Source organism: Leopardus geoffroyi, chromosome C1 (assembly GCF_018350155.1).
Source record: "Leopardus geoffroyi isolate Oge1 chromosome C1, O.geoffroyi_Oge1_pat1.0, whole genome shotgun sequence".
NCBI lineage: Eukaryota > Metazoa > Chordata > Mammalia > Carnivora > Felidae > Leopardus > Leopardus geoffroyi.
Genome location: NC_059328.1, coordinates 45,396,847 through 45,421,630, shown reverse-complemented (window position 1 = coordinate 45,421,630; position 24,784 = coordinate 45,396,847). Strand labels below are relative to the sequence as shown.

The window sequence follows — 24,784 nt, the reverse complement described above, 5'->3', positions numbered from 1 at the left end:
TTCAGACTTCATGTGTTTAGGAAAACATCCTTATTGTTCTCAGTTAATGACTTCATCAAAGTTTAGTTGCACATTTGAACATAAACTGTATGAAAATTGTCAAATTTTAAAAAATGGAATTAAAATTCCACCTCCAGGATGGAGTAGTGTTCTGTTGCAAATAACAGAACTCTAACAAATGTGTAAAACAGGAACCAAAAGCTTTGGAGACTGAACAAAAGCATCAGATTTTAGAAGAGAATTGAAACTTGAGATGAGGGAACCACATGGGAGGCATTCCTTGTTATTTGTGGCTGTATTTTGAAGGTACCCACAATCATGTATAGGTGGCACCAAGTGACAAAGATTCTGATAGAAATCCCTGCCGTTGTTTTGACCAGAGGAACCAGTTGAAAGGATTTAATAAAATTCAACATTCATTTGTAGTAAAAACTCAGAAAACTAGGAATGGGAAGAATCATCATTGACTTGATAAAGAGCATCTTCAAAAACCTGCACATAAGATCATAATTAAGATTGAATGCCTTGTCCCTAAAATCAAGAACAGGACAACAATGTCCACTCTTACTGGATTTATTCAACATTGTATTTGAGGTTCTGGCCAGGACAATTGGGCAAGAAAATGAAGAATGGTACTAATATAGGATAGATATATAGATTAATGGAATAGAACCGAGGGTGCAGAAATAAACTCTTAAACTTATGGTCAATTGAATTTTGATAAGAGTGCCAAAACCATTCAATGGGGAAAGGAGAGTTAATTCCCCAAGTGGGACAACTGGATAGCTACATGTAAAAGAATGCAGTAGGACACCTTCTTCATACTATATACAAAAATTAACTCAAAATGGATCATAGACCTAAAAACAAGCACTAAAACTATAAAACTCTTAGGTGAAAATATAGAAATAAAGCTTCATGACATTGATTGGACAAATTGTAGGGAGAATTTCAATGTTTTCCTTACTAAGTTTACTCAGGAATTATTTACATACATTACCCTGCGTCTCTTTAAACTTTGTCATCTAATGAGTGCTGAAAATTGTATAAACCTATGAAACCACAACCATGAAGATACGGAACATTTTCGTCATCCCCCAAAGATTCCTCATTCTTCTCTGCTGTTCATCCCTTCTTCTACCCCTCCACCGTAGGCACCCATTGATATTATTTTTGTCCCTATGGATTGATTTGAAATTTATATAAATGGAATCATACAATATGCATTCTATTGTGTCTGTCGTTTCATTCACTTAGCATATTGATTTTGAGATTCACCCATGTCGTTTTGTATATCAGCGATTCACTCCTTTTTAATTACTTGAGTAAAGGAGCGCCTGGGTGGCTGAGTCTGTTAAGTGTCTGACTTCAGCTCACGTCATGATCTTGCAGTTGGTAAGTTCCAGCCCCACATCGGCCTGGAACCTGCTTCAGATTCAGTGTCTCCCTCTTTCTGTCCCTCCCCCTCTTGCACTCTTTGTCTCTCAAAAATAAATAAATAAACATTAAAAAAATTTTTTTAATTACTTGAGTAAATACTTAGGAGTGGAATGGCTGGAGATTATGGAAGGTGTTAAACATTTTAGGAAACTGCTCAATACTTTAACAAGGTAGAATTATTATTTTGCATTTCCACTCGCAATGTTAGAGAATTCTCCTTTCTCATCTCCTCACCACCACTTGACATTGGCAGTCTATAACTGTAGCCATTCAGATTCATGAGGAGTGGCATCTCATTGTGTTTTTAATTTACGTTTCCCTGGTGACTAATAGATGTTGAGTATCTTCTCATGCACGTAATGTTGATTCTTCTTTCTCTGTGAAATGTCTGTTCAGATCTTCTGCTGATATTTTATTGCATTAGTTTGCTTCCATATCAAAGTGCCACAGACTGGGTGGCTTCAGCAACAACACTTTTTTTTTCCCTCACAGTTCTAGAGGCTAGAAGTCCAAGATCAAGTTGTTGGTAAGGTTGTTTCTCCCAGGCCTCTCTTCGTGGCTTGTAGAGGAGCATCCTTTTCCAGTGTCTTTGCTTGGTTGGTCCTCTGTGTTTTTATCTGCTCTTCTTACAAAGGGTTTAGGAATTCAACATAGGAATTTGGGGAGGGGGACACAGTTCATCCCCTAAGGGTCCTCTCTTTGACCCTCCCCCTGAATTCATGTTCTTTTTGCAGGCAAAATAAATTCTCCAAAAGTGTGATGGCTGTGGATTACTTGCATATAAAGCTGACTGCTGTCAGAGAAATAGGAGACTGACAAAGCTTTTGATATAATTCTGCTGCCAATTGAAACACAACAAAAAACAGGCAAAAATAACCCCAAACAACAGCAACAACAAACTTGCCTGTGTTAAAAGGGATTCTGACTATCTGAACTTAAAATAATCCCTGAGATCGCCAAGTTCCTTGGGGCAGACAGTAGACTGATAAAAACAGCTTAGGCTCCTTGCCCCCTCACCAACCTCAGAACATATTGCCCAACACCTACTTCAGATGTGGCCCAAAAGAATAACGGAAAGGGAATAATCGGCAGGGGTCCGAGCTAAGGACAATGGAGAACAAAGTACAAGGGATCTACTTCTCAGGTGTGGAATCAGGTTATAGTTTAGGCACATTCCCCACTCGTAAGCAGGGACCTTCAAGACTTCTGCCCAGTAGGATTTCAGATTTGCTATGGGACACTGTCTGCCCTGTGTCTCCTGTAATTTCCCTTTCTAAATGGGATTATGTATTGTGGTTTGTCTATCCTATTGTATATTGGGTGTGTGGAGGATAGATAATTTGTCTTTATAGTACAGAGGTCTGTGGATCAAGAGAAGCGACATCTGGACCTAATAAAGACACCATCTTTCACCTCTGATGAAGAGATCGCTGTGCATTACCCAGTGTTATGGGCTGACCTGTGTCCTTTTAAAAGTCGTATGTTGCGATCCTAACCCCCAGTACCTCAGAATGTGACTGTATTTGGAGATGAGTTCTTTAAAGGGGTAATTAAGGCAAAATGCGATCGTATAGATAGGCCCTAATCCAGGATGACTGGCATCCTTATAAGAAGAGATTAGGACACAGACTGGCAAAAGGGGAGACCATGTGATGACACAGGGAGAAGACCGCCATCAACAAGCCAAAGAGAGAGGCCTTGGGAGAAACTCACCCTACCATCACCTTGATCTGGACTTGTAGCCTCCAGAGCTGTGCAAAAAATACATTTCTATGGTTCACACCATGTAGTCTCTGTTGTTTGTTATGGTCGTCCTAGCTACCTAGGCACGTCCAGATGCACTGAACTTTGCTTGCTGCAGTGTTTAGACAGACTTTTGGGGTGACCCTTTGAAAAAGTGTGTGTGTGTGTGTGTGTGTGGGTGTGTGTACACAAAGAAGAGGAAAATAAAAATTTTTGGCAGGCATGTTAGTCATTAGGGCTATTTATTGATATTTCTGGTGCTTCTCTGTATTCGTCATCTTTTTCTAGGTTATACTGGTAACAAAATGGCCCCACACTGTCAGTGGTTTACAGCCACCATTTATTTCTCGTGTACGTTACCTGTGGGCTATAGGTAGAACGTGGCTCCACTCCAGGCATCGTCCTCATTCCAGAACTCATGCTGCAGGAACAGCTCCTATTTGGGACGCGTCATTCTTGTGACAAAGAGAAAACAGCAACAACAAAAACATGCGGGTGGCTGTAAATCTTGTGCTCCAATGGGACACGTATGACTTCCGCTTCTGTTTCATTGGCTAAGCCTCGTATCAAGGAAGGGGGGGAAGAACACTTGACCTGCGGTCAGATGACAGTGGGTGGGGACGTGTAATCCTTTTACAGGAGGGGGGCATGTAATTGGTACCAGCAGTACAATCCAAGCACACAGCTTAATCGCACATCAAACCCTTTGAAGTTTACTGCTTACGCAAATTAGATGTGAGTGAATGCTGTGGGTGTCGCTTCCAGGAAGAAACCTTTAAAGACATTGCATGACTCAGCACTTCCCTTTCTCCCCGTTATGGGGGGAAAGTCAGGGGATGCTCAGTTTACTTGGACCTGTGATGGAAAGGGTGGAGCAGAGAGCTCTGGGCCAGCTCCTGATAGCCATGCAGTGTGAGTAAGAAATTCGTCTTTGTTTCCCTCAGCTACTGAGCTTTTAGCGTTGTTGTCACAGCACAAAATAACTCATTCATTCTGACAAAGGTACTGAAGGAAGTTTGGAAGAGGCAGCCTTTAAAATGCGCGGTGTGCATAGTAGGTGCTTCGCAATATATGACAATGTATCTCTCATGTTCATTTTTTTTTTTTAATTTTTTTTTTCAACGTTTATTTATTTTTTGGGGGGACAGAGAGAGACAGAGCATGAACGGGGGAGGGGCAGAGAGAGAGGGAGACACAGAGTCGGAAACAGGCTCCAGGCTCTGAGCCATCAGCCCAGAGCCTGACGCGGGGCTCGAACTCACGGACCGCGAGATCGTGACCTGGCTGAAGTCGGACGCTTAACCGACTGCGCCACCCAGGCGCCCCTCATGTTCGTTTTATAACTACAGCTGCTCTCCTTTCTGCAAATGATCCTGGTGGTTGTGCTCATCACTTCCTTCTTGGTGCTACCTTTAAGGTAGATGATACCTGAGGAGGTTGTTTGCTTATACGGCTTTTGGGGGGAACTTCCCCTTTTCTTTCCCTTTGAGTGGTTGCCGGAGCAGATCCATGTAATACAGTGTTATTGGAATGAGAGGGGTACACAAAAGTGGGGCCGGTGCTTCCCTAGCAGGGAATTCCTTCTGGAGCCAAGAGAGATGAATAAGGTTGTCTGTGTGGGTGCTTAGGACTGTACAGGTCAAACTTGGGCCTTCCTGTGGGCCAGCGTTCACCTTAGTTGTAGTGGGGTCGTCTGCAGTACAGGACGCTGTAGGTCCAGGGAGAACAGAGTTGATGCACGACAGGGATAGAGCAAGAAAGTCAGAAGTATTTGGTTGCTGAATTCACTTTTGCGTCACATCTGGAGTGGCCAAAGGTGTATACCAGGCATCCGTGAGGTATGAACCATAGGTCAAATCTGGCTTGCTGCTTGTTTTTGTAAATAAAGTTTTATTGGAACACAGCCGAGCCCGTTCATTTATCTATGGCTGTTTTTGTGTTATAGTGGCAGAGTTGAGTAGTGGCAACAGAGACTTTATAGTTTGTAAAGCCTAAAATATTTACTCTCTGTCCCTCTGCAGAAAAAGTTTGCTGATCCTTGGTATGTATTATCTCATCCTTTAAGAAATATGTATTTTCAGGAGTGCCTGGGTGGCTTAGGCAGTTAAGCGTCTGACGTGGGCTCAGGTCATGATCTCACAGCTCGTGGGTTCGAGCCCCGCATCGGGCTCTGTGCTGACAGCTCGGAGCCTGGAGCCTGCTTCCTATTCTGTGTCTCCCTCTCTCTCTCCCCCTCCCCCCTCTCTCTCTCTCTCAAAAATAAATAAACATTTTTAAAAAATTTAAAAAGAGAAATATGTATTTTCAAAATTTATATGTGAGATATATAAATTCATAAATTAACATCTCATACATAAGTGCAAACAACATATATTCATAAATCAATGCAATTTTCCTGCGTGGCAGTGCAGAGTCAAAAAGATTAGCACATCGGCTATATCTCAATTAAACAAAAAAGATTGGAAAGCACTGCTACGGGTGACATTGAGTCCCCAGAAATATTCGATCAAGGCAATGACATAACCAGATCAGCAGGACAGCTCTAGTGTCAACTTCATTGCTTGTGCAGAAGCAGCAGGCACGTTAATAAACCTGATTATGAGCGTTTTGCAGTTCATAACCCGAAACCCCAATAACAACCAAATCCTAAAACTGGGTGGAAGAATGGCAGAAGGGACAGAGGGGAGGGGATGCATGCGTGTGACTCCAGTGTGGCCTTTCACCTGCAGATGACAGACTCCAGGTTTGGGGAACAGATTGTTTGGCTACAAGAAACCATCAATAATGATTTCCGTGATCATCTCATCTTGGCCCAGACTCCATTCCAACCAAGTTATTAATACACACATTATTCTTCTTAAAGAAATAGAGAAATGCATTCCAGATTGCCGAAGGAAGGAATTCCCCATGATTTATACTGAAATGTTCCTAGAACTTTTTTTCGCCCCAAACATCCATCTTCAAGAAATACTAAAGGCAAATATTTCATGAATCCAGAGGTGCTTCTGGTCAGCATCTGGAGATGATCTTGAGAATACAAATCTGTTATCATTTTCACCATGGGCCTCAGCTGTCAGAACATGTAATACACATAACCAGCCAGAGGGCTGGAGGGAAGCAAAAAGTGTTCAGTTAACCACTGTAGCAGGAGGCAACAGAAATGAGGGTGTATTTGCCCATACTTCCCCCATATCCACATTTTGTGTCTCTGTTGTATCCCTTTTCCTAACAACTGTTTCCTAACAAAGGTCTAGGTAAAGACCTTGCAGTGGCTGATACTTTCCAAGGGCATAATGTCTTATCACATGGTCACATGGAGGGACAAGGTGGTGCAGTAGAGGAAATGTAGGCTACGGAGCCATCAGATCTGAGTTTGAGTCTTGGTTTTGCCACTTAATACCAGAGTGGCCTTCAAGTTTCTTAACCTTGCCGAATCCTGTTTCCACGTCAGTAAAATGGGCTTGTCTGTAAAGTGATAACGTAGGTGAAATTATTGGCACAGCTTTTGGCATAGCCTAAACAATTAAAGGTTGTAATTTTTATTTCAAAGCCACGCTCACGTTCCCACTATCCATTCACCAGGTGCTTCAATGAACGAGACAGAAAATATCAATTATTGATGAGAATATGGAGCACTTGGAGTTCTTATACACTGCTAGATGGAGTGCCAAATGAGTACAAGCTACTCTGCTAGTACCCTGCAAGCTGAACCTAATCAACGAGTTGGCAAGTCTACTCCTAGGTATGTGCCCAGAGTAAATGCTCTCAGATGTTCAGCAAAAACACCAACCGGAATGTTCAAAGCAGCACTATTTATAATAGCATCCAATTGGAAACTGCTCAAATGCCCATCGCTAGAATAGCCCAGAGCTCAGCAAAACTTTTCTGTGAAACGCCAGGGCATCAATATTCGGACTCCGCAGACCAAGAGGCAAAAATCACCTTATAATTATTTCATTTCTTTTTGGAATGCCCCCAAAACAGTGCAAAGCAGTAGAGTGATGATAAGGTCTCTGTTGCAACTGCCTACCTGTATTGGTAGTGGGAAAGCAGCCCTAGCTTTTAGGTAAAAGACTGAGCATGGTTTGTCCCAATAAAATGTTATCTATGGACAAAAATTTAAATTTCATGTGGTTTTTATGTGTCATGCAATATTATTCTTTGTATTTATTATTTCTTTTCTCTTTTTTTGGATTTTTAGCACACTCGTTTTTTTAATTTTTTTTTTTATTGAGGTGTGATTAACATAGAAGGTTATATTACAGTTTATTCTCTGTACCTAAGTTTTTTTGTTATTTGTTCATTTGTTTTGGTCTTCAGATTCCACTATAAGTGAAATCATATGGTGTTTGTCTTTCTGTGTCTGACTTATCTCACTGAGCATAACGCCCTGTAGGTCCATCCATGTTGTCACACATGGTATGATCTCATTCTTTTTTATGGCTGAGTAATATTCCAGTGTGTGTGTGTGTGTGTGTGTGTGTGTGTGTGTGTGTGCATGTGTGTGTGTCCATCCATGGGTGTGCGTGACACATCTTCTTTATCCATTCATCGATTATGGATACTTGGGTTGCTTCCATATCTTGGCTGTTGTAAATAATGCTATTGATTTTTTTTTAAGCCTTCAAAAATGCACAAATCATTCTTACCGTGCAGGCTGTATAGAAATAGGAGGTGGGCCAAATTTGAATGTAGGTTGCCAACCTCTGGTACAGTGGATAAATAAATTATAAGTCACACAGTGGAATAGACGACAGGTAGACGCAACAGTATGGATGAATGTCACGAACATAAGATCAAACGAAATGAACCAGTTGTAGAAAGTATAAGATTACATTCATATAAATTACAAAAGCAGGTGAAATGAATGTATGATCGTGTAAGTCCGCATGGTGTTCACTCTGTGAGGGCTGGTGACAGAGAGTTGGAACAAAGGAGATTTGGGGGTGAATAGTAATGGCTGCTTCTTCATTGGGTTTGTTCAGTGTAATAAAATTCCACTAGCCACACACTTCTGTTGCACTTTTCTGTATGTAGATTATACTTTAACACTGAAAAAGACCCAATAAATGCTCTTTCTTTATTTCAGGGCTTCTTTACCTCATACCTAACCACTTTATAGATTTCTAGGTGTTCTCCTCCACTTTAGTTGCCTTGTTTATTACTCCGGAGAATCTGAAACACCAATTTATCCTTTGGGATAGTGGAAAGAACAGCCGAGGTATAGACAAGAGCCCTGTACTTAGAAATGAAGAGCAGAATTTAACTCCACTGTGTACTTATTGTGCAACTAGGGGAAAAGCACTCAATCTTTTTGAATTTTATTTTGTCATCTGGTAAATGGGAAAATAATTCTTTTTCTGTGCATTTGGAGTAAAGACTATCCTTGATAATGAGGAACTGCTCTGTTTTAGCGCTATACTTCTGTATAAACTATCACTGCCTATGGTGTTCATAACCACCCACAATGATCAAGTTTAACCACATCCGTCTTCTTCCTTCTCTGCCTCCTAGTTTTCCTCTTGGGGAGAAAGTATGCATAATGGTGAGGCACATAGACGCTCAGTTCAAACTGTGACTCCGTCACTTGTCTCACAGCTTCTCCTGCCTCATTGGTAAATGAGCCTCGTTGGTAAAATATCTACTTCATACTGTTCCTCTAGAGGTTGTGGCAGTCAGCCTCCAAGACAGTCTAGTCTGGGTGTCCCCTGTCTCCTGTGTCCATGCCCTAGTGGAAGGCTCTTCTACACTATAGGAGGGTTGGGCTGTGTGGCCGTAACATATGGCATAAAGGAAGGCGTTGTACTTCTGAAATTGAATTATGAAAGACTATGGCTTCTATCTTCGGTGACCTCTCAGTCTTGGACCATTCACTTCAGGGGAAGCCTGCTGCCAGGTCACGTAGCCCCGTGGAGACTCCTGCATGGTGAGGAACTGAGGCCTGCCCAAAACCACAGGAATGATCTTGGATGTGGATCTTCCAGCCCCAGGTAAGTTTGGAAATGACTGCAACCCTGGCTGTCAGCTTCTCTGCAACCTCCTGAAAGACCCTGAGTCGAAATGATCCAGCAACCTGCTCCCAGATGCTTGAGCCTCAGAAACTGATAGTCTGTGCCCTTAAAACAGTGAACAGTGCCGGATGCATGCTAAGCATGCAATAAATATTGACTGTCTTTATCATCTGCTTCCTTAAAACTGGCGCTTCCACATCTATAAAGCTCATTGCTGATGTCCGTGTTTTGTGCTTTGGAACAGTCGGTGCCGATGGATCGAGCACGGACAGTTTACCTTCCTTTCTGTGGCCCCTTTAAACGCCAAACATTAGTAGGCGGTATCTGTCTGAAGAGCAGCAACAGTGTGGCCAGGGGTCCCTATGGGCACAGTTCCCCGCCCAGCTCTTTTTCTCAAGGGATCATTCCAGGCTTTGTCTCTTAAAGCCTCAGTGCTGCCCTCTGGTCTTTGTGGCATACCCTATCTTCAGGTCTCTTTCTTGCTTTCTCAGTCTCCTCAGATGTGTTGATGATTCAGATTCTCCTTCTTTGGAATGTGGACTTTTCTTCCCTTTTTTGCCATAGTCTCCATAGTTGCAGGGCAACCATTGAGTTGACTGGTGTTTCTAGAAGCAGAGGTGGAGATGGGGTTAGGAGTATAAAAGCTTTACTGAGGGTTGTGTCTGTGAGAGGTAATAGGAAGAGAAGCAGGGTTGGGTAGGGAAAGCCTCAGACTGTGATGTAGACGTGACACCCGGGAAAGGAAAGAAGGGAAGAAACAAGACCAGGCTGGGAGAGCTGCAGATCCAGATCGGAAAAGTCACAGATCCAATGCGAGCTGCAGGGCAAAGAGCCTGAAAGAGGAGTCCCAGTCCAGGCTGACATGGCCAGGCCCTGGTACCTTTGCCATGCTCAGCCAGCAGTGAGGGCTCCCTGGAAATGACAGGACTTCAGCTTAAAAGCTAAGATGAATCCTAAAGGCGCTAATGACTGGAGCCTGTCGGCTCACTGCTCCTGACAGCTGAATGGCAGGTTCTTTCTTGAAGGGAAGACCGAGAGGTGCCCTTGCATGGCTGCTGTAGCCATCTTCATTCCCATGGGCCAGGCCTGGCCTCCTGGATCCCCATCCTGTGTCAAACACCTGAGCCTCCAGATTGCTTGGAAAGGAGATCAACTGGCCCTGAATACAGTGTCAATATGAAAAAAAACAAGGGGCTCATAGGAGTGAGGTGAGAATTAACGATCTCTCGGGCAACATAAAAGGACCCACTGGGGTTTGGTAGAAATCAATTGTCGTTTTCACGGAGCATATACTAAAAGCTCTGTACTGTGTAAGTACTTCCTGTAGGAAACCCCAAACTATAGAATCATAAAGCTGGAAGGTACTTGAATACCCAGGTAATTCTCCCTTTCACGAGCAAGAATTCCTTGTAGAGCATTCCATATAGGTTCAATATCCTCTTGCATATGTCCAGTGATGGTGAGCTTATCTCTTTAGTCATCTCTTTTGTTGCTGAACTGCTCTCGTTGGTAGAATCTTCCCTCTTCTGTAGAATTCCGAATGCTCCCGCCATCTTTAAGTTTTGAAGTCACTTTAATAAGACTACCTCCTCTCTCCTTTATTAATCCTTTAGATATTTGAAGACAGTTGTCATTGTTTCTGAAATACCATGAGAGAAAAGAAGCTACTGGAACCTCTGATTCCTCAGCTGTAAAACAATGGGGTCCGACTGTTCTCGATCACTAGGGTTTCGTTATGACCTAAAAGTCTATGAAGCCATGAAAACTTCATGGAACAATTCTCAAATAAAAGAGAAATCCACATAAATTAAAAGATGATGTGCTCTCTCTGAAGTGTTTGTTGTACATTTCCTCTGGAGTATGTTGGGACTCAGGAATAGTGGGACCATCCGTTGAGCCATTGCTCATTTATGTTGAAATAAAACAGGCTCTGGCTAATTAGAAGCATGCTTCTCAAGATGAAACAATACAAGCTTTCCAACATTTCCCCACCATTAGCAATTCCTGATGTTGACTGGGAATGTTAATATAACCCCCACTCTACATCAGGAAAAAAAAATAAAGCAGGCATGATGATTCACAGCACAAGAAAGAATTCTTTATACTTACACTCAGCCAGCTCACACGAATGCACTAGGCACTCAGTGTGCACTGGTATCTGTGGTAAGTTTCTGCACATATATTATATTATTTTTTTTCTGCACGTAAATTATTTTATTTTATCCTCACAAGAATATAATGAGGTAGATTTTTATCAATTCCACATTCCAGATGAAAAAAATCTGAGCCTCAGAGTAATCAAGTGACTTGTTCAAGGTTGCCTAGATGGTAAGTGGATGAAGTAGGACCGTCGGGCGTGAAGTCCAGTGCTCTGCCCACTCTCCCAGCTATGGGGAAACTTCTTGATAAAAGACCATGCCTGTGTAGGTGGAATATGCAGCTGTTTTAATGTCGGTTGCCCCAGAGGCATACGGCATACCCTGAAATTAGGGTTTAGGTGAAAGTGGTTTATTATCAGAGGATAAAGAGATACCAAAAGAGGATGGTAAAGGGAGTCAGAGAAGAAAAGGCAGCCAATCAGTTGTGCGTTATCGAACCAGCTATCACCGTGGGCTGGTGGAACTAAACTCTGCTGGGGAAATTCTGAGAGCCCTTGTAGGATACAGGACACAGAGTTAACCCTCCCAAGGGGGGAGGGCCTGGAGTTTTTATAAACCAGCTCTGTCAGTCATTGGTTGAGGTCTTCTCCTAGCAGATAGTAGTTTCTTGGCACTGACTACCTGCCAAGCAGGTAGACAAAACATGCTTTAGAAGCCTGAGAAAGACCTCAAGCAGAGAAATTTGGGAGCTGGCAATTAGAGGTTGGGTTAGAGTACACTGACGTAACGGGCAAGAGGATATGGCAGAGCCTTGATAGCACGTAGTATAACAAATAAGTGCCAATACTTCGTAATCTGTCAGTAAACGTATCTTGACCACCTACTGTGTGGAATGGCACAAGAGTGAACCACAGATATGGACCTGCTTTCATGTGGCTTAGCATCCGAGGAGGAAGGCAGAAATAAGTTATTCTAAATAAATATAAAATAATTAAAGTGTGCTAACTCTTGGGCAGGAGAAGCTATAAGCCCCGCTTTAGCGAAGTCTTACTACAAAAAAAAAAACAAAAAAAAATTAAAAGAACCCACAAAACACCTCCCTCCTTCAGGGTTACTCTTTGTCTCCTTTTACCTCTGACCCTATTTCTTTTCTCCTTATTCAAGCCAAATTCCCTAAAACAGTGTGTTTAGAGTCTGTCTTCTCCCGTGAACTATGAGACCCTCTGGGGATAGACCATTTAAAAAAAATTTTTAATTGTATTATGTAGTATTCAGTGTATAAAAAAGAATATATGAACTTGGGCACCAGCCAAGATGGAGTAAGTTCACTCTAGCCTCTCTTTTTCACTGATTACAGCTAATAACTTGTGACAGATTAAAAAAACAGGATTTAAAGACTCTGAACATTAACAACAGCAGGCAGATTGGGAGGGAGGTCCATTGTTGACTAATGACCTATAATTGGGGTGTGGTTAGGGTTTTTCCCTCTTATCTCTCCCAGTTTTGACCTAAAGGGAGGTCAGAGTTCCATACTGCAGAGTAGGGACTTACACCAAAATTCTGAAAAAATTCCCCTGTGTTATAACCAAAGGACTGAGAGTAGGGGCCTCCTATGAGCTGGAGAGTATAGGAGAATAGTCCTACTTTTTTTTTTTTTTTGGCTTTTTTCTTTCATTCTTGTTCTTCCCTGAGGCAGGCTCCATTTGGGCAGCTGCATGATAGCAGTGGTGGTCATGGTGTGGACATCTGAGTCCCCTTGTCTTTCTGGCCAAATAAACTGGGAAAAGGACCCCCCTGGCCCAAAGAACATAGAGGAAATCCTGGTTCTTTCCCTCCTCTTTTCTCAAAGCACCTTGTCATGAGGGTAGGCCCATCTCTATAGAACTTCTCAATAGCACAAGGAGAACCCTGATTTTCTAGCCAGAGGACTCAGAAAAGGAGTCCTCTGGTTTCCATGGAAACCAAAGAGTGTGTAGGAGATCATGGAAGGAAGAGTTCTGGAAAAGGGGATCCCTGAGTCTGTGTATAAACTGACACAAATTGCTAACTCACCCCTGAGATGCAATGAAACAGCAAAGGCTTTGAAAACAGAACTGATGTTGAAACCACCACCCACAAATGGTGAGCTAGAATGTGTGGTGCGACCTGATTCCCTCCTAAAACAACAAATTGACACTCATTAGAGGATTTTAGCAAGACCTAGAGCCTCACAACAAAATACTCAAAATGTCTGGGACTTAATAAAAAATTACTTTACATATAAAGGACCAAGAAACTCTGGCCCACTTTTAAGGGAAAAGACAATAGTCACCAACCCAGAGATAACCCTGATATTGGAATTATTAAACAGAGAATTTAAGGCACCTGATGAGAGCTGTTCTCTATGAGGTAAAAGTGAATACTTTGGAAATAAGTGGTAAGGTAGAAGCTTTTAACAGACAAATAGAAATGATAATTGAGAAGCAGATCAAACTGAAATGCTCAGTAACTGAATTACATTATTCACTGTATAGTCTCAATTTCACAATGGAAGGAACAGAGGAAAGAGGGAAAAGGTAGAAAAAAATTAAGAGTCTCAGGAACATTTTGGAGACAAAGAATATGTATAATATAGTTAGAAGTAAAAACAATAAAATGAATACCTAAGCACCCATAACCAACTTTAAGAACTAGACTGGTATCAATTCTAGAATTCTAGTATTCTCTTCTTATCGTTCCTTTATTTCCATTCTTCCATCACATATGTATATATTCTCTAAATAATTTATTTCAAAATCATTTTTGTTATATTACAGAGTTTAATGATTTGAAACTTTTTTTACAGGGTAATGTCTAAGATTCATCTGTGTCATAATCTGTAGCAATAGTTAATTTTCATTGTTCTGTAATATGTGTGTAACTGCCACAGTTTACATGCCCTTTTCCTATAGATTAGAATTGTGTTACTCATTTACTCATTTATTTATTTTTCCATTACAAGCGTGGCTGCGATGATTATTCTTCTGCCTGTTTTCTGGTACCCATTTACATCTCTAGGAGTGGAACTACTTCTGGACCATAGGCTATGCGGATATTTGATTTTATAAAACAATGTCAACTACTTGTCATAACAATTTACATTCTCTTTCGTATCCTCACCAACAGATAGCAAACTTAGTGATTTTTTTGTTAGTGTGGTGAGTGAATATCATATCACAATTTGCGTTTTCCGGACTTCTAAAAAGTTGAATCTTTTTTCAAATATTTTTTTGCCGTATAAGTGTGACTTTTTGTGTGTGTGAAATGCCAATTCATAACTTTTGCCCACTTTTTCTTTTGGGTTATTTGGTTTTCCTAATTAATTCCAGAGGTTATTTTTGTATTCTATACACTAATATTTTGTCACTTAAAAGTTTTACAAATATGATCTCCCAGTTTGTGGCTTGTTTTTTCACTTTCTTTATGGTATCTTGATAGAATGAAGTCTCTGATTTCAATACAGTTGGATATACCAGTTTTTTTCTTTCATATTAGCATTTTTTGGTGTCTTATTTAAGAAATGTTTTTTACTCCATGCTTGTAAAGCTAGTCTCCTATACAATCCAGTACAAACTTTTGCCTGTCATATACATCTTTAATCCATTTGGAATTGATTTTTAGGTACGGTATGTAGGAAGGATCCTAATGTCATTTTTGCCTGTTTGGATATTGAATTGTCCTGGCACCATTGAACGAATAAATACTCTTTTCTCAAGTAGGTTGTGATGCCCCTCTGTCAGATATCAATTTTTCGTATATGTGCAGCCCTGTTCTGTGAATCTCTCTTCTAATCCTATGATTGGTTTGTCTGTATCTATACCAATACTGTACTGTCTTCGTTAACAAGCTTTATAGTAAATCTTTATATCTGATAGAAGACATCCTTTCACTTTGGAAGTGTTTGGCTATTTCTTGGCCTTTGCTCTTTCACATACATTTTTTTTATTTTTTTATTGTATTCAGAAACACATTTTTTTGAAAAAAGATACTCTATGCATTTCAAGCTTCTACTTCCTTTTTTTTTTTTTTTTAGAATCAGGGAGTCAGCTTCCTTCAGAACATTCTAATGGGATTTTAACTGCAAGTGTCTTAAATCTATAGATCAATTTGGAGGTAATTAACATATTTAAAATAATCTCTCTTTATGACTATGTTGTATCTTTCCATTAATTCAAATCTCCATTTAAATTATATTTCCAAGATCCTTAGCATTTTCTTATTGTTATAGGTGAGTCTTTTATATATTCTGGAGGTTTAAAGGGATGAAATGAAATTGTATATATTGATCTTAGAGGAAGCCACATTTTAAAATTATCTTACTATTTCTAATAATTGGTCCATAGGTTCTTTTAGGTTTTCCAGAGATAGTTATATAATTTTCTAATATGTCGGTCATTTTTCTTTTTATTCCCCTAGACCTAATTATTTTTGTGTCTTACCCTTGTCTGATGTCTCTAAGGAGCCAGGTTTTGCTCCTTCGAGAACTGCGGACTATTTAGCGCCTCAAGCTAAGAGAAAGAACAAGAGAAAAATCATAGGATCTGCACATGTCTTTTTCATCCAGGGGAATGATAAGATTACTTTCACTTAGAATATTTTGAAAGGATGATGGAAAACAGAGTTATGTTTTAATTACTTTCCAAATCATGCTCATTGAACATATTAATTGCGCCCATATTATGTCAAATCAAGGGTTATTAGATATCATTATTTCCATTTTCCAGATGAAAACATTGAAACTAAAGAATGAAACACGTGCTGGTCAAAGTCACAGCTCTCTGAAGTATTAGAGCTGCAACTTGAACCCAGTCTGTCTGGATAATTCCAGTAAGCCAGGCTCAGTCGAAACTTGAGGTGAGTAGAGGGAGAGGCAAAGAATGCCCCTGAATTTCTAGTTAGAACCATAGAGCGCCCTGGGGCATGGTTAGCGGGGTTGAGAAAGTCGTGGAAGGTTTGTGGGGGGGGGCTGGAGTAAATGAGCTTGATTCCTGAGTCATTTTCCTTTCAAGCGGAGGCCCATTTCTCCCTCATGGTCCAGCTCACAGGTGATTCAATTTTTTGTTGTTGCTGTTAATATATGGAGAAAATCATTTTGTTAGAAATGTACTTAGCAGTTTGAGAGAAGCGCACACGGTCCTCTTTATGCTACTTTGTGGCTTGACCCTGTGGCTGGCTGTTCATAAATGCCCCTTTCAGCCAGCCAACAACAGCCACTGTGAGTCCTCAGCTACACCTAGTCCATCCCAGTCCAAGGTCCACAGCTATGGAATTCACTATCAGAGCAAATTTAAATGAATCCAAACTTCCATTTAGGATGCCCTGACATATTTCTTGCTTTGGGGGGAAGTGGTGGAGGGAAGCCCTATTAACAGCTCTATCAAAAAAACAACAACAAAAAAAAAAGACTTTTTTTCTTAAGTCTCCCCTAAAGCTATTTCATCCAGAAATCTGGGACCTCCCCAGGAGTATAAATCTGTAACAGCGGTCTTTTTAAGACTCTTATTTAATCAGAACCATCCTTCCATAATGCAAGGGGCACCAGCTCTATCAGTCAACATCCCAGCTAGAAACAGATGACACTCTCCAACTGAATGATTTGAGGATGGTTTTCAAAAAGAAATATTCATGATGGTATAGTCAAGGGATGCTGGAGTACCCCGGGGCTAGTAACAGGAACTGATTAGAGGCTTATGCTATGAAGCTTGAGAAGAAGAAGCTTAGTTGTCAGAACCTAGAGAGGAACATCTTAGTAGAGGATCCCTGACAGGACCTGTGGCTTTCAGATCAAGGACATAGCCAACCTGATGTGATCTGTCATGAAAATAGCCTAAAGAATAAATACCTAATCTCACCTTCCTTCTGCTCTCTTGTCTCCCTTTGGCTGAACCCATGGAAGCCATTGATCATGGGAACTTGTTGATGGGTTAATAAAGCCAGTGTCCAGGAGCACAGTGCAGGTTGGAGAATGGTGGAAAGTAAATATAATGGTCCAGTTGGAAGAAATTTGGCAATGGCCACCACCTTTGCCCTTCAGCACCCCCTCTTGTCTTTGTCCAGGTGAAAGATTGATTCCATCAACACAGATGGCACAAAAATCCCATCAGGTACCATAATGTCCCATGGGGGCCTCAGTTTGATGAAATTCCTATCTGAAGCCTGAAAGAATTCTGGCCATCACCAGGTTTTTAAGGAAAGACTGTGGGTAGAAATAAAGGGGGGGGGGGGCGGGGGACAAGAAAAATATTAATTAAGGAAAACATGCAGATATAACCTCAGTTTTCATATAAGTCTTATGAGGCCTATGTCAATAATTGTAGCTGCCTTCTTCCACTGCCATTTGCATTTCCATTACTCGCTGCCAATTCCTCAGCTGGGTGACATTGTTTATCTATTGAAGTAACCCAAATCTTTATTCTTATGAGATGTAAGTCCTAGAAAATCCTGTTTTGGATTGCCCTCGTTTTCCACTGAACAGAACTGTTGGAGAATAAGATGTACCCCAATGAATCCCCTACAGACACAGTTCTATTTACCACCATTGTGTAATAGCATCTCAATTTCCCTCTGGTAATTGGACTTAGATATCCTTGCTGGGGCAATGATACCCTTCTTTAACTATTGGTTCAGCAACATGAGTAGCCCCGAAAATATGAGGGAGTGGTAGTCTCAGTACTGTCTAATTCAACGTTAATAGAAATTTACTCTGATGAAAGTGTTGCTCCCTTAGGACGGTAGTAACCCCAAACCTATTGAACCCAGGATAATTGTTTCGCAAGCAAAAATTTCTCCATAGGAGGTTGTGTCCAAAATAGTGTCAAAAGTGAACCCTTGTTAGTCCATTTCATCATTCTCTCAAGCCAATTATATATGAATAATGGGACACATGGTAAGACTAGTAAAGTCTGTAAATGGAAACCCTGTGTTATACTTCCTTTGTTATAAAATGTTTTCACTAATTGGAAGCAATGATACATAGGACGTTGTAGCAATGGGTAAAGTATTCTGTAAGGCCACAAAAGGTAGAACTGTCTTAAGGATGTAAGCAGGGAAGGAAAATCTTTCTCTAGGAATTGTGTCTATTCTTGTTAGAATAAATACTGCTCCCTCCGTGATGAAATGATGGATTCAAGGTCATCGACCAGCTACTGGATAACCAGCTGATCCCCCAGAAATAGTGCTGTATCAGGTCAGAAATGGCTCTGCTGTTTCCAGGCTGGGTGTTCACCAGTGACAGATTAGATTTAGTCAAAACATTTTGTATCCAGAGATAATGCACATTCTAAAAATATCGTTCTCCATGTGAAAAAACTAAAGCACGCACACACGCACACACACACATGCACACGCACGCACACACACACACATACATACTATGGGATTAAAACAATAGCAAGTTCAAATGAATCCAAATAAAGCCCAGGTTGGTTTGTAGGGCTTTTTATTTCATCACATATTTTCCTAGCATCAAGTATGTGCTGATGGCTCTTTGTAGAGCAGGGGATACAGAAGTGAAAATTGTAACTTCTAGGGCCTAAAATACCAAAGCAGTTTCTAAAATATAAAAGTCGCCATAAATGAAACATGTACAAACACGAGAAAGAAATTGATTATTCCTGATGGTGTAAGGGAAGACATTAGCCTCAGACCCAAATGTTGAATAATGGCAAGATGTTCTAAAAGGTAAGGAAAAGTACGGTATTTCAGGAAGAGGGAAGCACTTTTACAGTGTCATTGAGGCATAAGCATGAGATACCTCCCACCCTGATAATGCCAAAGCTTTCAGTTTGGTTGTGCCATTGGAACACGTGACCATACAAAAAGCAGTTGGGGAAGTATGGTTCGATTTATGAAGGCCTTGATGATGGAAGGCCTGTTCTGTGGAAGGCCTTGCGAACTGGGAAGTACTTCTGTCTTTGCCCAGGAGCAGGAAAGCACTGAAGGGTTTACAGCAAGGCAGTAACATGATCCATATTGTATGTTAGAAAGCACACCTGTAGAGGGATAATGATACGGGGCTAATAGGAGCTTATTAATTCAAGAGAGGGAAGCAATGATGCTGACCTGATTAGAGTGTTTACAAGGTTTTTGTAAACGAGACATAGAGACGTAAGAGATACTTAGGAGATGATACCCTTATGACTTGGGAACAGATTGGATGAAAGGTAAGTGAAAACCAGCAATTGATTAATTGATTAATTAATTATTTTATTTATATTGAGCTGTACCTGACACACAATGTTACATTAGTTTTCGGTGTACAACATAGCGATTCCACAACTTTATATGTTACACTGTGCTCACTACAAGTGTGGCTTCCCTCAGTCACCATATAACACTATTGTAATCCCGTTGACTATATTCCCTTTGTTATACCCTTCTTGCCCGTGACGTTTTCATTCCATAACTGGAAGCCAGTACCTTCTACTCTCCTCCACCCACTTTGCAAGAAAAGAAGACTTTTAAGTGTCTCCTGTGGTTAGGACTTAAATGGCTTGTTTGGTGATGATGTCATTCGCACAAGACACAGGAAATAAAAGTTGGGGAAAAGAAATTTAGTTTAAATAAGCAGAATTAAGTTCCTGTAAGAGATGGAAATTCTGTCTTGTATAGTTTGGTAAGTATTTTTTAATTTAATTTATTTTTTTTAAGTTTATTTATTTATTTTGAGAGAAAAGAAAGAGCACAAGCAGAGGAGGGGCAGAGACAGAGAGAGAGTCCCAAGCAGGCTTCACACGGTCAATGCAGAGCCCAATGTGGGGCTTGAACTCATGAACTGTGAGATCATGATGTGAGCCGAAATCAAGAGTTGGATGCCCAACCAACTGAGCCACCCAGGCGCCCCTAAAGGAGTTTGAAGTACAGCTATGTGTCTGGAATATAGAATCAAGTTCAGAATAGAAACCATAGGTTATAAAGTTAAGAGCATTTTGGTAGTAGTTGAAATGATGAATGAAGATGAAATATTTTAGTAACAGTGTGCAGAGTAGAAAATCCTGTGTCTCCCCCTCTATACTCTAAGCTCCATGGGACAGAATTGTCTACAAATTTCTGGTTACCTAGAACAATGCTTGATACAAAGAAAATACTCAAAAATATCCTTAAGTGAGGAGTGAGAAAGGAATAAACTGAACAAGAATGAAGTGGATGAAATATAGGGAACACCAATATTTAAGAGAAGAGCAAGGGAAACAGTGAGAAGCTCTGAGAAAAAGTGGCCAAAGAGATAGAAAAACAAAACAAGAGGTGCCTGGGTGGCTCAGTTGGTTAAGCTTCCAACTTCGGCTCAGGTCATGATCTCGTGGTTCATGGGTTTGAGCCCTGTGTCAGCCTCTGTGCTGACAGCTCAGAGCCTCGAGCCTGCTTCAGATTCTGGGTCTCCCTTACTCTTTGCCCCTCCCCCACTTGCACTCTGTCTCTGTCTCAAAAATAAAATAAAAACATTAAAAACAATTTTTTTTAAAAAAAAAGAAAAAACAAAAGCAAGAATAGTAGTTTAAAAGTCCAAGTAGGACAGTGAAAAGAAAGGAATGGCCAAGAAAGGTCAAATGCTGCCAAGATGTCAAATAAGATAAAGGCAGGAATATGCACAGTGGAACTGGTGATCAGGAGAGAGAAAGAAGGGCCAGCTTGCAGTGGATTTAAAAGTGGATGGGAACACAAAAATAATTTCAAAATAGATGAAAGACCTAAATGTGAGACAGGAAACCATCAAAATCCTAGAGGAGAAAATAGGCAACAACCTCTTTGACCTTGACCGCAGTAACTTCTTACATGACATGTCTCTTCGAAGGCAGGGGAAACAAAAGCAAAAATGACTATTGGGACCTCATCAAGATAAAACCTTCTGCACAGTGATGGAAATAATCAACAAAACCAAAAGGCAACCGACGGGATGGGAGAAGATGACATATTGGATAAAGGGTTAGTATCCAAAATCTATAAAGAATGTATCAAACTCAACACCCAAAAAGCCCAAATAATCCAGTGACGAAATGGCCAGAAGACATGAATAGACACATTTCCAAAGAAGGTATCCATTTGTCTAACAGACACATGCTAAGCTGCTCAATATCACTCATCATCAGAGAAATACAAATCAAAACCACAATGAGATATCATGTCACACCTGTCAGAATGGCTAAAATCAACAACTCGGGAAACAGATGTTGGCGAGAATGGGGAGAAAGGGGAGCCTCTTGCACTGTTGGTGGGGATGCTAACTGGTGCAACCACTTTGGAAAACAGTGTGGAGTTTCCTCAAAAAATTAAAACTAGAACTACCCTACGGCCCAGCAATTACACTACTAGGTATTTATCCAAAGGATACAAAAATGCTGATTTGAAGGGGCACATGCACCCCAGTGTTTATAGCAGTGCCATCAACAATAACCAAATTATGGAAAGGGTCCAAATGTCCATCGACTGATGAGTAGATTAAGAAGGTGTGGTATAATATACAATGGAATACTACTTGGCAATCAAAAAAGTATGAAATCTTGTCATTTGCAACAAAGTGGATGGAGTTAGAGTGTATTATGCTAAGCAAAATAAGTCAGGCAGAGAAAGACAAATATCATATGATTTCACTCATATGTGGAATTTAAGAAACACAACAGATGAACATCAGGGAAGGGAAGGAAAAATAAAATAAAAACAGAGAGGGAGGCAAACCATAAGATACTCTTAAATCCAGAACAAACTGAGGGTTGCTGGAGAGGAAGTGGGTGGAGGGTTGGGTTAAATGGGTGATGGTCATTAAGGAGGGCACTTGTTGGAATGAGCATTGAGTATTATATGTAAGTGATGAATCACTAAATTCTACTCCTGAAACCAATACTACACTGTATGTTCACTAACTTGAATTAAAAAAAAATAAATTAAAAAAAAATGAATGAGGGATGAGAAAATGGAGCCAGAGAAAGAAAGAAAAGTTCTTGAGAAAATTAGATGAAAGAAAGAAAAGAAAGAAAAATAGATAAAAGACAAAGGAAGATTCAGGAGCAGGATTTAATTTTTCATTATTTTTTTGTTGGTCCTCGTCTTCAAAAAAAAAAAATGTGATTTCTTTTGAGTGCATAAGACTGATGAGGGTTCTGTGCCACAGGAGGAAGGGAAAGGTTGTACCTTAAACAGGAGGTTATTGATGAAGCAAGATTTCAGGAGAGACTTAACCAGACGTTGGAGGAAATGGTTGTAATTTTCCATTTTAGCGGCAGCTGGGAGGACCTTCATAGTCACCTTCATTTTGGATTTTGGAAAGACCTGGCTCGAGATTCCTCTTGTCTCTCTGGACTTTTCCATGGGTTTCTATGCCCGGTTTCCATCAGCTGCTGCAGCTCAGGATGTATCCTGGCTGGAGTAGGGAAGAAAGGAAATTGAGGAAGACTTTGGTGAGAGGGATCCAGCATCTGCTCGCCTCTGGGAGCTGACTCAGATGCTCAGCATCTCCCCACACCCAGCTTGTTGTGCTCGGGTTTTGTGCTTTCCTGTGGAGTCCTCTTTATTTTTCCCCCTGAATCAGAGTGGGTTGGGAAATATAAACACAGGAATCATGACAAACTTGTCCATGTGGGAAAGAAAAGATGTCACTGCAGTTTTAGTGGAGCGTCTGGGTAGCAGTTACAGCAGAGAAAGAACGAGAAGGCTTCATTAGGACAAAAACCTTTACTTCTTTTTTCTTTCTTCTTTTTTTCAGTAAACAAATGTTCTTTGGTCTTAGGTGGAAATTCAGAGATGAAAAGGCCAAGTTTCCTGTCCTCAAGAAATTGCTGGTGTGATCAGGTCGAGTTGTAAAAATATGATCCACCAAGAACCAAGATCCCCTGGAGAGGAAGCCAATTTGCAGGTAAGTTATGTACATCCCCTCCCACCCCAGCTTGAGAACTGGGGATCCGGGGACAAATGACGAGGGAAGTCTGTTTGGCGGAAGGAAGTTTCAGCACGCATAGAGTGGGGTGACTGATTTTTCGGCAGCAGCTGAAATAAAAAGAATAGAAGAAAAAAAGCAGAAGTGAAAAAGACTCTTACTTCTTCATTCAATATTTATGGGCCTCCTACTATGGGCCAGGCATGGGTGAAAAGCCTTGCATGATGTGTATGGGGAGGGAGTGATATCTGCCTTGTGCAAACTCAGAAAAATCTCACAGTATCTGGCCCACTGATCCTCATCCTGGGATCCCTAGACCTCCAGAAGTCCAAGAAGGGAGTCGTGATGGATCTGTGGTTATTTTAAATGTCTAAACCTGAACTGAAGGTATTTCAGTATGACCGAGTATGGAGGGGAGGGTGGGAGTGGCTGTTGCAAGATGTGAAAGAGGCCATTCCCCCTCTGAAGAATGAAATACTTCCAGTTCTCCAAGATGTCACACTTTGGGTGTGTGACATGCATTGCATCCCTTATGCCTTCTTCCTAGGCAATTCTGAGTCCTTTAAGACTTGGAGCAGGTGCCATGTTATCAGGCCCGGGCAAGATCATGTTTCTCTTCCATATCCCATACACCTAGTGTTTTCCCTGTCAAAACCTTGATTGCTCCCAATATATTGGAACTGTTCCCATTGGTGTTCCCCATAAGACTGCAAGACCCCCAGCCATGGGATTATCTGTGACTCATGGCCCAAACTCCAGCATCCAGCATATGTTCCACCTAACATAATGCCCAGCTCATGGAGGTGCTTTATAAACACGTGTTTCATGAAGTTATAGCCAGAGAAAGAGCAAGAGGGTTTCATCTGCCTAAAAATTTTACTTCTGCCTTTTCCCTTTCTTTTAGTTTCCTTTCAGCTGCTGTAAGAGACCCAGCCACCTCACCTCACACTTTGTGTGTTCAAACTTCGTTTTCCAGCACATACTTCTCCTTCAGTTTTGTCTTAGAACCCTTAGTTCTCAGAGCTGGGGGACCATGTAACTCATCCTGCAAAATATCTTCCTCTTCAGAAGAACTTGGCCTGACACTGCACGGGGCAGTGGAAAGAGTGCCAGCCAGAGGACCCAAGACTTGCTTTCTGGATCTGGCTCTGCCACTGATTCATTCAGTGGCCTCTACTACTTACTTGCCTTCTTGGAGCTTTACCTCTTTTGTAAAAAGGAGTGAGCGGGGATTGGATACCAGGTGGGAAGTAGCATAGTATGGGGAAACAGACAGGAACATTGTGGAATCACATACATCTGGGGTAGGATCCCCCTACCCCACATGTCCTCTTTGTCGGTAACTTTCCTGAATCAACGCCTCCTGTGTGAAAAGGGAATGAGGATCCCTGGCTCTTTAAGCCATCATGAGACTATGCGGGCAAATGTACAAAGTGCCTGTCATATGGTAGCTAATGAACAAATCACATTAAGCTTCTTCACCTCCAGGGGTCTTCCCATTTTCATATTTTCGTATTCTAGATTTATATACACAATCAGTCTCAGTCAACATTCTGCCTCCCCTCATATAGTTATGAAAATACTTTATCCGCTTAAACTTTTCTTAT

At 41.0% G+C, this 24,784-nt stretch overlaps 1 long non-coding RNA gene across 2 annotated transcripts in view; it reads left to right on the top strand.

Moving 5' to 3' along the window:
• The window catches only part of LOC123597956, a 117,785-nt gene that overhangs the window by 82,611 nt on the left and 10,390 nt on the right, over positions 1–24,784 (top strand). The window contains exons 3-6 of one of the 2 annotated variants that reach the window (XR_006712324.1): positions 6,766–6,925; positions 9,063–9,173; positions 16,036–16,165; positions 23,031–23,156. This is a non-coding gene — a long non-coding RNA (uncharacterized LOC123597956). Of the gene's footprint in view, positions 1–6,765; positions 6,926–9,062; positions 9,174–16,035; positions 16,166–23,006; positions 23,157–24,784 lie in introns of both variants that reach the window. The other variant, XR_006712325.1, reaches the window with a different exon arrangement.